Source organism: Lissotriton helveticus, chromosome 6, assembly GCF_964261635.1.
Source record: "Lissotriton helveticus chromosome 6, aLisHel1.1, whole genome shotgun sequence".
Taxonomy (NCBI): domain Eukaryota; kingdom Metazoa; phylum Chordata; class Amphibia; order Caudata; family Salamandridae; genus Lissotriton; species Lissotriton helveticus.
In genome coordinates this window covers 2,070,510,851-2,070,526,790 of record NC_136067.1, presented here as the reverse complement: position 1 = coordinate 2,070,526,790, position 15,940 = coordinate 2,070,510,851, and positions in this window count along the sequence as shown.

Here is a 15,940-nt window from a genome sequence, read left to right as displayed (position 1 = left end):
CTCTTGGTCTTGAAACATTTCTTTAAAACCGTGAACGTTCCACGAGCAAATTTTTATTTTCCTCTCTGGTTTCTGGCCTTCCTTGATGTTTTGCTTTTGCTTGTTTCAGACCGAGTTACTGCCATCAGGATCGATGCGAGTTTAGGGCTAGTGCTATCCAAGACCAATCTTCGTCATCTTTCGACCCATGGTTCACTTGTGTATTTTTTATGCTGTTCGACGGTTGTTGCACGATTGTTTTGTTTCTCGCCCCCTTTAAGATTGAATGCGTTTTTTCGGTTGCGTTCTTGGGTTGGGAAACCATGTTATTTAGTAAAGGGAATGGATACTTAATTGGCGTTGGGAGTTCTAATTGTATTCCCCGTTCTGCAAAGTAAGATCTTGTCGAAAGAATCAGCTCTACGATATCTTTTGATGCCCACGTAGTGTTGCTTATTTCCTCTTCTTTCTCTTTATGTATTTGAACGAATTCTACTGATATGAGGTCACTTGTTGTTATTCCCCTTAATTTGGGTATCTCTCCAAACAATCTCAGTATGTTCGCACGATTCAACGTGTCCAATTTTCCTCTTGTTTGGAATTCCGGCTTAAATAGTAGTTTACAGCCTGTTTCTGGGGATGCCATATGGGGATTCGGTTTTTGGTAGACTTCTCTTTTTCCCTCTCTTTGCTCCTGTTGAATATATGGTGTGTGTTGGTATTGTCGTTCCGTAGTTGTTGTTTCTTGTCGACTGGGCCCCAGTACTGTCACCACTTTTTGGAGTTCCATTGATTCTCGCTCTGCTGGTCCATTGCTTGTATTCTGCCCCGTCTTATCATTTGATAGAGTTCCATATGAGGCATTACATGTTCTTCCTTTTTTTCCTACCATTATGGTTAGGCGTGTGTTTGTCTCCCTGACTTGATCTACTTGTATTTTTTGGCTTTCTTCTTTTTCCATTATATTCCGACCGTATGACTCATTTCCTCCTATTGGCCATTTTAAACAGTTTTGTGCCGATAGTTCATGCTCGGGTTTTGTATTAATGCGTCTACTTGTACTTTTTGTTGTTCTGTGTCCTGACCGTGAATAGTTTTTGCTATCTCGTCTTCTTTATATGTTATTTTATTCTGTGTGATTATATCAGCTTTTTCCTCGTCCTTTGGCTTTCCTTGTGAGATTGATGTTTTTTCATTCTGCCATGAACATTTTGAATGTTCTTTAGCCTCTTCGATTTTTGTCTCTTGGTTTCCTGCTACGTTAATAACCTTTTCTTTAACCGTTTCATTTGGGATCTCTTTCTTTTTTCGTTCGAAGATGGCGAAGATTTGTTTTTCTTGCTTGGTTTTGAAGGCATTTTTCCTTGCCTTCCTTGCGCGTTTACGCTGTCTTTTGGTTAGGTGTTCTGTTATGTCCGATGACCCCAGTGCTTTATTTTCATCGAGTCCTTTCTCAGTTGTTTCATTCTCTTCTGATCCATTTAGTTTTTTTTTCTTTTCAACGTGGGAAATTGTTCTATTTTGTTTTCCAATTTTCATAACCTCGCCGTTAGAATTTTCACCTTGGATATTTTTTGAATGTGTTACGGTTAGTATTTCTCTCAAAATGTCTGGTAATGATGCTAATTTGTCTATTATTTCCCCGCAGACGCAATTTTGTTCCATTAGCTTAGCTTTCCATTGTTTTTCATTTGTGCCGTAGTTTTTACCAACCACATTTTTATTGTTGATTTTTCTTTAAACTGATTGCCTGAACTTAATTCTGATTTGTTTCTCTTTTTGCGTTTTTTGCTTGATGAGGTTAAGTTTAGTGATTTTATTGTACTTTGTAGGGTTTTTGCTTCTTCACTTATGCTGTGAATTACTGCCATTTGATCTTTTAAAAAATTACATTTGTGCTTAAGTTTTTCCTCCCCAAACTTGAAAGGCTCTTCCTTGGGGACTGGTATCGGGTCTGTTTGTTCTTCACTGAGCATTTCGTCTGACCTAATTTTATTTCCTTGTTTGTTTCTTTCCTTTGCCGCTAACCTTCTTTTTATTTTCTGTATTGGTGTTTGTGGAATCTTTCCCGACCGCATATCCTATTTTCCGTTGTTCTTTCCTGTGGACTGTTTTAGAGGTGTCTAGGATCTTACTTTATTTTTCGTAGTATGGGCGTATCTGGTTATCCCTTTGTTTTTAAATTATTTCTGTTTCCTTTCGAACAGTGTAAATTTTCATTCCAACTCTTAATATTTCAGTCCACTCTGGGTTGCTAATATACTGATTAGCAAACGGCGTAATATGGTTACCACTGCATGCTTCCCTGAGTTCCCCGGGCTCAGACTCAAACTCTCTCGTTGAGTAGAGCGATATGGTACACCTGCTGCTTGTAACCACCTTCACATTTACCTTCACACTTACACTAGCACTCCCAAACCCCCCAAGCCTGTCTGCCCCTTGGGTATGGAACAGCTGCCGTCAGGGAGCGAATGGGAGCGGGAAGGTAGGTGCTGGGCAGTGCGTCCGTTGTGGTGCTGTTCTTGATGGATAATAGTAGGAATGGGTAAGACGGGACCAGCTGTATTTGTGGCTGCTTTCTCCAAAGCGCATCAGTTCTTGTATTTCCCAGAGTAGAATTCTACGTGCCTACTTGATGCCTGTTGATGTTCCGCAGGGAGTATGGGGGATGGGAGTCTTTTATTTGCGTTTTTTCTTTACGTTTTATGTCTGTCTGTGAGGTTTTTTTTTACCTGAAGTACAGGGCTTCGGAGCAGGGTTGGGGGTCTGCTGTGTCTATAGCACAGTTTCCACTGTTCACCCCCCCTCCTCTGACTCAACTCCTTTGACTGTGTTCGTGTCCCTGTCTCCCCTTCACTCCCCCTTCACTCCGCCCCTTTCTCTTCGACTCTTTTCTTTTAGTATTCTAAATTCCCAAGTGAAAGGGAGATTGATACTCACAAATCCTTAACCACAGCTCGCCCTCACTGCACCGCTTCTTCGCTGCAATTCTTCTTCTGTTCATAGACCGCCGCTCGACCGCCTGAATGCTTCACTCACTCACTCGGGCTCACTCATGCCTCACACCTCTTGCTATGCCTGGGCTTGGATCTAGGTTTGGGCGGAATGTCGGGTCGGGCTGCCGGTGCCTCCTGCACAAATCCGGCTGGTTTCCAGCTGGTTTCTCGCCGCGGCTCCTGCGGCTCTTACGGCTCCTCCAGCTCTGTCTTTGGCTCCGACCGCGGCACCAGCAAGCCCTCTGGGCGTCCCCTGCGGGTTCTCGGCTTTAGCGGTCTCTATACACTGACCCCGCCGCCGCTGCCGCCGCCTCAAGGGCTCTCGCTGCTCTGCACTTCTGTGCACTTCTGTGCGGCTTTCCGATGGGACGCTACATCAGTACCCTGGTATTCTGCTTTGCCTGCTCGCTACCTGGTCTGCAGACGCCTCCGCCACCTCGCTGCTCCGCTGCTCGGCTTGCCTCAGTCTGCTCTGTTTGCAGTTTGCTCTCTAGCGCCTCCTCTCCTCAGACTACCTGAATTGGAATGAATGATCTGACTGTTGACGTGTCTTTACTCATGTATAACTCACATTATTACCTTGGGGTGCTACTCGGATCACTGCTAGGGCTGTTATGTATTACCATGTAGAGGCATTCCAAATTGATAATTATTTTTTTTACTTTACTGCAGCAACTTTGCCAGATGCATTGATGAGATCACTGCTGAGAATCTTGGATGGGGCGCTATTACATCACCAATATTAGTAGCTTGGGAAGATTTTCATTTAACATATATAGCTCTTATAACATCAAAGGCTGAAGACCCCTGTTCCGTTTCCTTGAGTGGCTTAGATATGATGCTATACAGAAGATGTATGGCCATTATTATCTGCATATTGTCAGTGCATGCATTATGATAGTACGTAGAGACAGTGACGCCCGCACAGGTAAACGCTGTTGAGTGGGGGATGGGTTGGGAGGGGGGAGTCGGTAGACGATGGAAAATGTATAATTAAATACATAAATAATACTAAATCCATTGTCTATGGGTTTGTTACCCCACCGCCACTGCTTATAGAATATCTTCAGTTTAAGCAATGAGTCTGACATATCTCCATGATGACATAAGAACTGTGCAAGAGATCTGCGGAAAGTGTGAAAATGTGTAAGAGGCGCACATGCCTCACAGGACCGAATTTGTGCAGTTCTGCAATTGTGTGAGTTGTTGGCCTTTTTTCACTGTGTGGCCCTGAAAGTACTGATGCTTATTGTCAGACCATGACGTTCAATAGTTAAAAGGAATTTTCAAATTAATTCCATGACAGCGGAGGTACATGATGCCTGGTCATGTCCAACCAGAACACGTGATAGGGACCGTCACACAATTTACTTGTGATGCTAAGAAGTGTGTAGTATCTAGGTATAGTGATGGGAGGTGCTGGGAACTGAGAGTTCCCTTCTACTATGTCATCTCTTTTCAGAAGTTCTATAGTTGCCTAGTTGCCTTCTGTTAGAATGGTATTGATTCAAAGACACAGTGGGCGGGTGGAGCTGGAAAGGAGGCTGGCTGTGAAGTGATGTCTAGCTTAGAAGAACGAACAGGGGGCACCGGGTTTCCAGCATGGATACATAAAACAATGTATACGTTGAACACTTGAGAACATAAATTAATAAATCAAACTATTGAAAGATATTATTTTTATTTAGAAAATTCTTTTGTTGTCATTTTGTTATAATGTTTTTATCAAAAAATATAAGTATTTAGTCAACATAATAGTACCTTCAATTCATACTTATAACTGACACTTTCTTGCTTCTAATAGTCAATTTCAATGTAATTCCATTATAAATACATGAATCTACAGAAAACAGTTGTTCACAATAATTGGTTACAATGTGTTGATTGATCACAGTGATTGATAACAATATCTATATAAATTGAACAATTAAGATCAGAATATCCCTGGTAATGATATACAGAACCAATCATCAACGCGGATTGGCCAGTGCCTTCCTCAGGAATTCTGTGTTACCAGTGAAAGCTATGAAAAAAGAAATGTATGTAAGTGTTGTAAAGTGACAACGTATGGCAAAAATACAATCTTTGATACATGTGGGACATAAATGAGGGTAGGAGGTGGGGTACAGTAATAAATATACATAGTGAAAAATACAAAACCTTTTTTCCATACTCATACTTTCATACCTAATAACATACAGTGCTGTACAAATTTTTACCTAATCCATTAAAACTTATTAGCGAGAATCATAACTAATATTCTCCTTCATAAAGATGGTATGTCCTACAACAACTCATACTTTTCTTTATAATTTGCGACAAGATGTGTTATTTAAAATAATCAGATAAGTCTAAATCTTAGACATGGAAGTGCAACAAGGCTCATTTTATTAAAAGAATGTATTCACCTTTGCGAGCTGATCTTGAATATATAACGGGTGAAATTTCACCAAGTCGAAAGGTTTGGGATTGTATATCGACCTAAGAATGAAAGATAAATGTATTTACTCATATAAGCTTTTACTTCCTAAACTAAATGTTTTAGTCCCTTTAACTTGCAGACTTGTGGTTTGTGAAGTCATGTCTACCTTGTAGCCTTACAAGAATAAACACATGAAAACCTATTCTGTTCCTGTGATATTTACTACAAAAATCTGGCGACGAGATGACTACACGGCTACACGCTGAACCTTATGCGTGCAACCATCTTCAAACCTACGCCGAACTCTTCGTGTCAAGCACTTCAAACCCTACCTTGTATATGGGTAAGCCAGTTTTCTGCTTCTGTGTTTTCATGTGCCCCATCGAGCCTCAAGTCATTTACCTTCTTCTACAGTGACCTCTGCAACCACCGTGTTCATCACATCCATCCGCCTCTATTCCTTCCATCACTCAGCTGTCTGCTTCACGTCTGTAGTGTTGCACGGTGTGACTGTGTTCATTTGGAAGTGTTGTGTTCTTTCCAGGTGCCCGGATCACTGTGCCTGACTAATATGCACTTAGCCCAACGTTCAGGATTGTGCCTGGCTCTGCCTGACCTCTGTGTTCTTTCTCGGCACCTAGATCTCAGTGCCGGTCTTTGCCTGTCTTTTACACACTAGGCTCAACGTTCGGGATTTTGCTTGACTCTGACGCTGAACAAGATGTGGATGCATATATTTCAGTGCACATATTGGCTTCTCTCTGTCGGTTTGAAACCTTTACTGACCAGTTGATCAGAGATAAGTTTGATTGCCAGTGCAAGGACAAGCAAATCAGACAAAAAATGTTATCCTTAGGGAACACTAATTTAGAAGAGACTATCAAAATTGCCAAGAGCATTGATATCTCACAAATCTCCTGAAATGAGTTAGAAGACAAAACTCTTGAGTATGTTAATGATGGTATTGGAAATGGTAAATGGTAAAGGGAAACAAAATGATTTTCACACTTATTCTCCAGCAAATATCAAAAGTAGAAATTAATTTGTACATACGAGTTCTAAACCTATGTGTTTTCGTTGTGGTAATCCTTCACATCAAAAAGGAGGAAGATGTCCTGGGGCAAATGATGTATGCAACTATTGTAAGAAAATTGGCATTGTGCCAAGGTGTGTCTGAGGAAAAGGAACCAAAAAAAGGATGTAGCATGTGTGGTAGAGTCCAACCATGAGTCTGACTCGGAAATAGTTTCAGTCGTCACTGACGTGTGTGTGTGTTGTCAAATGATTCTGAATCTTTGGAGGGTCATCAAGTTGTGTTGATCCTGTTGTTGAAATTAGTGTTGGAGGAAAATCCCTTAATTTACTTGTTGATTCTGGTGCCAGGATTACTATAATTACTCACAAACTATTCAAGGAACCGAGGGGTGACAGAGAGCCTCCCGAACTTCTAGGTTATTTAGAGGATGTTCTAGTTTTCAAAGGAAGGAAGATTAAAGTACAAGTCCATGTTGCCCTCAAAGGTCTAAATATTTTAGGTTGGTATCATCAAGGATTGTTCGGTATGGTACTCAGGCCAGGTTCCAAGGAACAAGTCTTAGTAGTTTCTAAAGATTATTTTCAGTTCAAGTGGAAGGAAAGGTTCCCTTCTGTTTCTAATGATGGTCCAGGAAAGATACGAGGATTCAAGCACAGAATCATTGTGAAGGATGGTGCTTTCCCTATTAAGCACAAATTAAGAGGTCTCCCATTTAGCATCAGTGATGATTTAGATAGTGAGTTGAAGTATTTGTATGCCAAAGGTATCATCAAGCCTACAGACTCGTCTTTGTGGCTTTCACCATTGGTTGTAGCACGCAAGAGGTGTGGAAAACTGTGTGTCTGTGTTGTCTTAAGGTCTTTGAAAGAGGAAATCTGGGTGGATTTCCATCCTTTACAAAAGATTTGTGATCTTTTTGCATGTGTTAGAGGTTCAAAGTTTTTCTCCAAATTAGATCTTGCCAGTGCTTATCATCAGATTGAGTTACATCCTGATTCACGTCCTTTGATGGCTTTTGTTTCACCATTAGGGACGTTTCAATATAAGCGTGGGCCCTTTGGTATATCGTCAGCTGTCTCTGTTTTTCAGCTAGTTATGCAAAATGTATTGGGTGGCGTTGAAGGTGTGTTAGTTTTGCAGGATGACATTTTAATTCAGTCTAAATCGCAGGACACAATCTTGGCCAATGTGTTGGACATTTTTCAAACATGGTGTTGTGGTCAAGACCGAGAAATGTAAGTTTCTGAGTAAGGATATTGAATATCTGGAGCATCTCATTTCAGAAGAAGGGATTAGACCAAGGAAGGGTCTTTTGGATGCCATTCTTCAAGATTCTAAACCTGTTGACAAGACTGGATTTAACTCTCTACTTGGTCTTTTTGAGTATTACCCAACATTCATTCTGGATTTTGCTACCATTGTACCATAAACAGCCTTCTCAGGAAAGGTGTGAAATGTGTATGGTCGTATGAGTGTGCGTCTGCATTCCAGAGTGTTAAGGAATGTTTGAGCAAGAGCAAAGCACTCAAGCCCTTTGATCCTGAGTGTCCTCCGAGCATAACTGGGGCTGTGGTGACACAAAATGTGCATAATGATGAGAATTCTTTTGCGTTCGCTTCGAGAGTCCTTAAGGATGCGGAATTGCAGTATTCTGTCATTGAGAAGGAACTTTTGGCTATTCTCTGGGCTGTAGAAAAGTTTCTCCCAAATATCTGGGGTAGGCGTGTTCTATTATGGACTAACCACAAGCCATTGTTCAACATCCTTGGTTCAGGTACCAATAAGTGTTGCACTCGTAGGATAGTACGGATGGTCTCTCATCTTATGCAATATCGAATTGATATTATTCATATGTTTGGTGGTAGAAATCATAGAGCCGATTTTTTATCAGGTTTTCCTCTTAAAAGTGTAGAAGGAGATTATGATTTTCAAGAATTTTGGAAGAAGATTATGAAGACTGTTTTGTGGCTGCTCTTGATTTACAGGAGCAAGACCTCTGTTCGGAAGAAAATTGGATGAATGATCTAAGAGAAGATTAAGTTTTGCAGCTAGTCTGTAACATTGTCAAGAGTGGATGGCCCAGGGAGAGCGGGCTATCCCCTCTTCTTGTACCCTATTGGAACGTTGACATGGAAATATAGTTAGAGGATGGTGTTCTGTTACGTTCTGATAAACGTATTCCTACGCAGAGTATTAGAAGGGTTATTATCTCCAAAGCTCAGGGTCATTTAGGTGCTTCCCTTACCAGGCGGTGTATTTGTGAATATTTTTGGTGGCCTCCTTTGGATGCTGGGATTAGTGAGGTTGTTGGGACTTGTGTTGTGTGTAGGTCAGCAAACAAGAGTCTGAAAGTTGTTACCCCACCTCTTGTTCCCATTAAATGACCCTCAGGATCATGTGTCAAGGTTAGTCTGGATATCATCGGTCCTTTTGAGTCTTTGCCTGGTGAATGTCATTTTATCTTTGTTCTTATTGACCACGGCACCAAATGGCCTGAAATCAAGCTAGTCAGGGATTCCTCCACTGCCAATCTTGTTACTTTCCTCAAAGAAGTTTGTATGTGAGAAGGCTTTCCTGAAGTCTTGATGTCTGACAATGGGACACAATTTATGAGTGCTGATTTTCAATCCTTTCTGGTGTGCAATATAATTCGCTTGAGAAGCTCTCTTCATCACCGCAGACTAATGGTCTTGTAGAGCGTATGAACCGTGTAGTGGGCGACTGGATCAAGTGGGCTAAGTCTGGCAACTATGATGTGATGACATCTTTATACAGCATGCTATGGTTTTATAGGACAACTCCCCATTTGATGATCAAGAATTCTTCGTTTGAGTTATTAAGGGGAGGGATAGCCAATACCAGTTTCAAACCTGGTTGGATGAACAAATGGATTAGGTCAATGCCCAATGTGGAGTGTCTCATGGATATTGCTACAAAAAAAGTATTGATTTCAAACAAAAATGTTAATTTGATCAAAAACTAGCTGTCAAGACAGTCCCTGTGGTTGTGGGAGATTTGGTACGCATCAAGTCGCCTGCACATGTTAAGAAGGGGCAAAGCAAATTTGGTGCACCTATTTCTGTTATAAAGGTGGGAAGTCAATGCTTTTCAGGGTCAAGGTGGAAAATGGTGGAATGTGGGGAAAATTGTTAAGGTCAATAACAGTTACCAGGAGAATCCCTGTTGTTTGGAAAATCGTGGTGCTGTTGATTCTACTGATGTTTCTGTTAGGAGAAGCTCCAGATCAAGAGTCAGCCCAGCAGGTACCGTTTATGAACTGATGTTTTTCCGATGTTTTTCTTCCATGTTTTTTTCATTATGTTTTTGTTTGTTTCTTAAAAAATTTTATTGAGAAAGAAGGATATGTAATATCTAGGTATAGTGCTGGGAGGTGTTCTATGCTCCTATGTTATCTCTTTTCAGAAGTTCTTTAGTATCTAGTTGCCTTCTGTTAGGATTTTATTGATTTAAAGGCACTGTGGGTAGTTGGAGCTTGGTGGGAGGCTGGCTGTGAAGTGTTGTCTACCGTGTAGCCTTACAGGAATAAACATGAAAACCTACTCTGTTCCTGTGATATTTACTACAAAGTGGCTTTTGGATCTACACATCCACCAGGATCTAGTCAGTCCTATCTGCAGCAGAGATACAACACACAGGTATAATGGTAGTGCATTTAAATACAAGTGTGTACATAGGCTGTGTCAAATTAGCCATTCTTAAAGCAAAAACCCCAACAATGTTCAAGAGCCAAATGATATCCAGACAGAGTCCGTGGGGGATACATGTCAGGAGACATGTCAAGGAGAGGATTCCAGTCAGGAGGGAGGTTTAAATTGCAATTAGGTAATGCAGGCCTCATCGACAGTCCACAATGGTTCAGATTAACTGGTGGGCATACAAAAAGGGAATAGTATCAGGTAACAAGGATGATGCCATGATAATTAACAGATGTCCAATCGGAAACAGGCCACGAGGCACAGAGAAATGTTACTGGGTAACCTCACTGGTGTCACTTTGGCAGGGTTGTTGTTGTTACCACTGCATATTGACACTAGCAATGTTAGCCAGAGACTGTTCCATTCCATGGAGCAAAGGGTAGATGCCTTTGATTGCCTTAGAGGTGTCCTTATTGGAATTGAGAACTAATAGTTATTGGGGTTGTGAGAAGCACTCCAATTTAAACACAAGTTTTTGAAAAATTTTTCCAATGGTGCACTGATTAATCAGGAGAGTCACTCCTGGTCTATGTAATGAGTAGTAATGGTGAGTTTTAGCCCACCTAACCGTGCACTGTTCACCTGGTGCTCCGCACCTTAATAAATGAAATTGTTTAAACAAACTCTTTGTTGTTCGTTATTAGCAATTGTTTTTGCATTTATTATACACTTCTTTATAAATGTTTGCTTGTGTTATTTTCAGTATTCATAACATTTGCTTTAAACATTTGTCAACACATTAGCATCAAAACTTATGTACATAACATTATTTTACAGACAATCATAAATAAGCACATATTTGCGACACAGGCCCAATGCATTTCGGCACCCGTGGTGGTGCCTTCATCAGGGGCAACGCTGCAAGAAATGAAAAAATATTCAATGTAATGGTGTACTTCAAAGCCGAATTAAACACCATAAACAACTTGGCCAACAACGACACAATCACGATACAACCGGCAGACAAGGGCGGTGCCCTTGTCCTGATGGACACAACATTCTACGAATATAAAGTCAATGAGCATGTGGCTGATCAAGATGTTTACTTCAAATTACCAGCAGACCCAACCACAACATTACAAGTAATGCTGAAGACCATACTACAAATAGCCAAACAGAATGACTGGATAGACCAGCAAACAGAAATGTACCTCACACAAAAAAATCCCAGACGACCTACCTTGTATATGATCCCAAAAATCCACAAACACCCCACAAACCCACCGTTCATACCGATAGTGTCAGGGTGTGGGTCAATTTTTGACCCCCTTGGCAAATACATCGACCACCATCTGCAAAAATTTGTACAACAATGGGGATCCTATATACGGGACACGACAGATTTTTTAAACAAATTGAAATGGACAGAGGAAGGATACCAAGAGCATTGGATCATGTGCACCATAGATGTGGTGGCACTTTATACCTCTATACCACACCAAGCTGGATTAGAAGCAACCGAATGGGCTTTGCTCAAAATGGAAGATGTACCCACCACTCCAAAAAATTTTTTGTTACAACTTCTGAAATTTTGTTTACACAACAGTTATTTCCAATGGAAGGGAGAGTTTTACGCACAATTGAATGGTACAGCCATGGGTTTTGCAGGGGCTCCTGCGTACGCAAATACATTTATGGCCCAGTACGAAGCAGACAACATCATGTCATCTACTGGATGGAGTCATGTGAAAATGTACAGTCGGTTCATAGACGACATTTTTTTAATCTGGGATGACACTTCAGCATCACTTGAACGATTAATTCACCAATTAAACCAAGTGGACACTAGGATTCAATTCACTCACAAAATAAGCAACGACACTATTGATTACTTGGATGTGAGGATCTCTAAAACAACGCACGGATTTGAAACATCGTTGTTCACCAAGCCCACAGACCGCAACAATGCACTTGAACATACAAGTTTCCACTCAAAAAATCTAATTCGGAATCTACCAGTATCCCAGTTCATTCGCATTAAATGTATTTGTTCCAATGAACAAACTTGTCTGACTACACTGGAACGGCAAGCACAAAAATACCAAGCAAGGGGATATGCCCCGGATGAACTAGCAGCACAACTGGCCAGAGTACAAGAAATGGATAGATTGGACTTGTTAAAACCACGACCTAAAACAACTCAGAATAGGTTGGTATTTGTCACGAAATACACAACTTTGTCTACCAGGATCAAAAAAATAGTGAATTAAAGATGGGAACTTCTATCCACGGAACCTGATTTTCATGGAATTTTCAAAGATGCACCATTACATGCATATACACGTGGTTCCAACCTGAGGGAACGATTAAAACGGAAACATCAAGTTACAGAACCAATCAACCATAAAGGTACTATTAGATGTTTAAATTGCATCAATTGCAATAACGTAATCACTGGCAATACGTGTAGACACCCCACCACGGGCAAAACTATCAACTTGAAACATTCATGCGATTGTAACGCTAAAAATGTGGTTTATGCCATCAAATGTCCATGCGGCAGATTGTACATAGGGAAAACGGAACGCAAGATCAAAGTGAGGATCTCGGAACATAAGAGTCGCATCCGTAATGACAACATGACCGCACCATTGGTAACACACTGGAGAGAAGCACGACATACAATTGCTCAACTGAGATTTTTCATCATTGAACATGTACAAATCTACGATGATCGCGATAACCACCAAAGGTTATTGCAGCGTGAATTGTTTTGGATCAAGTTTTTAAAAACCCTGACACCAATTGGGTTGAATGACAAATACGATTTGGCGTGCTACCTATAGGAAGTCCAATTGATCACAGCAGTATGTGAGGCTGCCAACAAACAATAACAACAATACAGATCAACTTAGTTAGCCCACATGATAATATGAGTTCTAATCCATGTCATCCGCTAACAACGTTCCTATGCAGTTCAAACAAAGTATTAGACATGTTTAATGTAGAGCTCTGTTACTGTTTATGGTAAAATGGTTTACATAAAAGTGCAGGTATTAATTGGTGGCATTAGTGAATATGTATCTCATGTATATCCTAAGTCCAGCATGGTTCACATTTTCCTATAATTTCTGCATATGTGCTTACTGTATATTAACGTGTATTAATTGCACAGGATAAATACATCAACTGATCCACACTTCATTAATCACCCCTGACCTCCATGAGCGAGTAAGCACACGTGAGCGTGCACATCATTGTTGATCATAAGTTACTCGCAGTCCTATTTTTTAACTACCCCATCACCTAGCATTAATATTCAGGAAAATCAATAATGTCATTTCTAACGATATATGGGCGCTCTGCACCTGCCCAACCATGAATCAGTAAAGAAATCTAGCCATTTTTGTGAGCACTAACGCAACCCTAATATGGCGCCCATAACAATCTCTCTACCTAGCGACTATGTCGCTTGTAGTCCGTTTTTTCTTTTAACTTTTCCAACACGCGTACCGGAGTATTGAGTTTACATATCGCGCTGTGGAGTTTCTGTTGAACGCACACGCGACGAGCAGCGGCACCATTTACATAGATCGCGTTACTTCCCGAATCAGGTATTTACCATTCCACGATGTACAGAACGTGTCATTTGAACCGTCCATAGTTGCTAACGGCATTATTACTTTCCTGCTGTCATAGATTTAGAACTCCGGTTTATGAAGATAAGGTAGGGCTTTTCATCTTTTATTTTTATTTTCCTGAAACACGCAATTGCTGCGGTTTCAAGAACATGACCTGGATTCTTATTCAAATATTGCTTGTCATTACAGTTACACAAGAACCAGACAAGCAGGTACGTTGTAAATAGGGCCTCTGGCTTAAAACATGATATTATTGTGATAGTATCAGTCCCTAGCCTCACATTATTAGTTCTTTGTTATCTATTTACACAGTGTTCCTGGCACATCGCTTAATACTTAAGCACATCATCCATTACAACCTAATTAGACACCAGGTACGCCATTATTGTCTTGCAAATGCATACCCCCATGCCCAACCAAATGAAGTACACCATTACATTGAATATTTTTTCATTTCTTGCAGCGTTGCCCCTGATGAAGGCACCACCACGGGTGCCGAAATGCATTGGGCCTGTGTCGCAAATATGTGCTTATTTATGATTGTCTGTAAAATAATGTTATGTACATAAGTTTTGATGCTAATGTGTTGACAAATGTTTAAAGCAAATGTTATGAATACTGAAAATAACACAAGCAAACATTTATAAAGAAGTGTATAATAAATGCAAAAACAATTGCTAATAACGAACAACAAAGAGTTTGTTTAAACAATTTCATTTATTAAGGTGCGGAGCACCAGGTGAACAGTGCACGGTTAGGTGGGCTAAAACTCACCATTACTACTTATTGGAATTGAGGCACCTACGGACTCCATCTAGGGTGCCTGAAATGGTCTCAATCCCCACCTGCACCTCATCTATCAATTGTTACTGCACTCCTATCGCTCTTCAATGGAAGACAACTTGGGGGTCCTTAGAGTCCAGGCTTGGGCTTTGGCTGGTAGATATGCATGTTCTGTGGTAGTCAGTTCCTCTGGAGACGCAACAATGCTGCCTTCACTGGCTGTGACTGTAGAAGGCGTTCTTATAAAGTCCAGGAGTTGCTGAACGGTGTCATTGTCCATGAGGGGCGGGATGTCATCGCCAAAAGTTTGGTCATCCAGGACAGGCTGATGGTCAAGAGGTGTTGTTTCTCCCTCTGCAATGACATTGCAATATGTAAATGATGATCTATAATAGATGTTGACATGAGTAACTTTAGCTGACATACAGATGTTATTCTCATTCACTTTCAGTTCAACATAGATATGCAGGATATATGCTACTCAGAGGAATTATGCCCAAGATTCATTTTAGTTGGCTTGCAGATGGTATTATTCCTACATTTTTAACAGGACCACTGTGTGATAAGGGTGACATTTTGTGTCATATCACATATTGCAACTCAGTTACACTGCTTTCTGATCAGCCCCGCTAGGGAGAGTAAGCAAGGGAAGGTCCAAATATGCCTTTCTTTTTCATGATGGCCTTACTGGCTGGAGTTTCACTTATTGACACCACTACTGTTCACATTGCACCAAGTCACCAGGGTGCCTGCCTTTCCTCTGGCCACTACTCAGCCCACGGTTCCAGTGAAAGTGATGTGCCTTTAGCAACTGTTGGGGCACTACGCCTCAAGCATAATAGGTCCCTCACGAAACCAATTAGACCAGTGCTCCAAGTATATGATACAAAAGTGGTAAGCTCAGCATTATATGGAGTAGAACTATGGGGGCTAGAGGGTTTGACTAAACTCAGCGCGTCAGAAAACAAGTTCCTCCGGGATATTACTAACCTCCCACAAAGTACGCCATTGAGCCCTCTGTTTTATGACCTTGGAAGAAAACCCTTACTTGACATTGCTAAACTACGCACTGTGTTATATTGGCGCAGGTTGGGGACAACACCAGAACTGGCACCATATGCTGCGTGCTTTACGGGCATAATAAAATCAGACACCTTTCACAAAATGAGTTGGCTATGTGGCATTAGAGACATCCTAGCCGAAATTGATATGACAATGCTTTGGGAGGACCCTACTACTGCCCGATTTCCCCAAAAAAAGGTTTAAAAAGAAAAGTATTAGGAGATGGTTGCACATAATGCCCTGAGAGCTAGCGAATCATCTTCATCGGCAGGAATCTTCTTGGAATCTAAGTTCATCCTGAGTCTTGAACCATACTGGGACACTGTCATTAAACCACTCAACAGGAAACTATTTCCAGCTGAGAG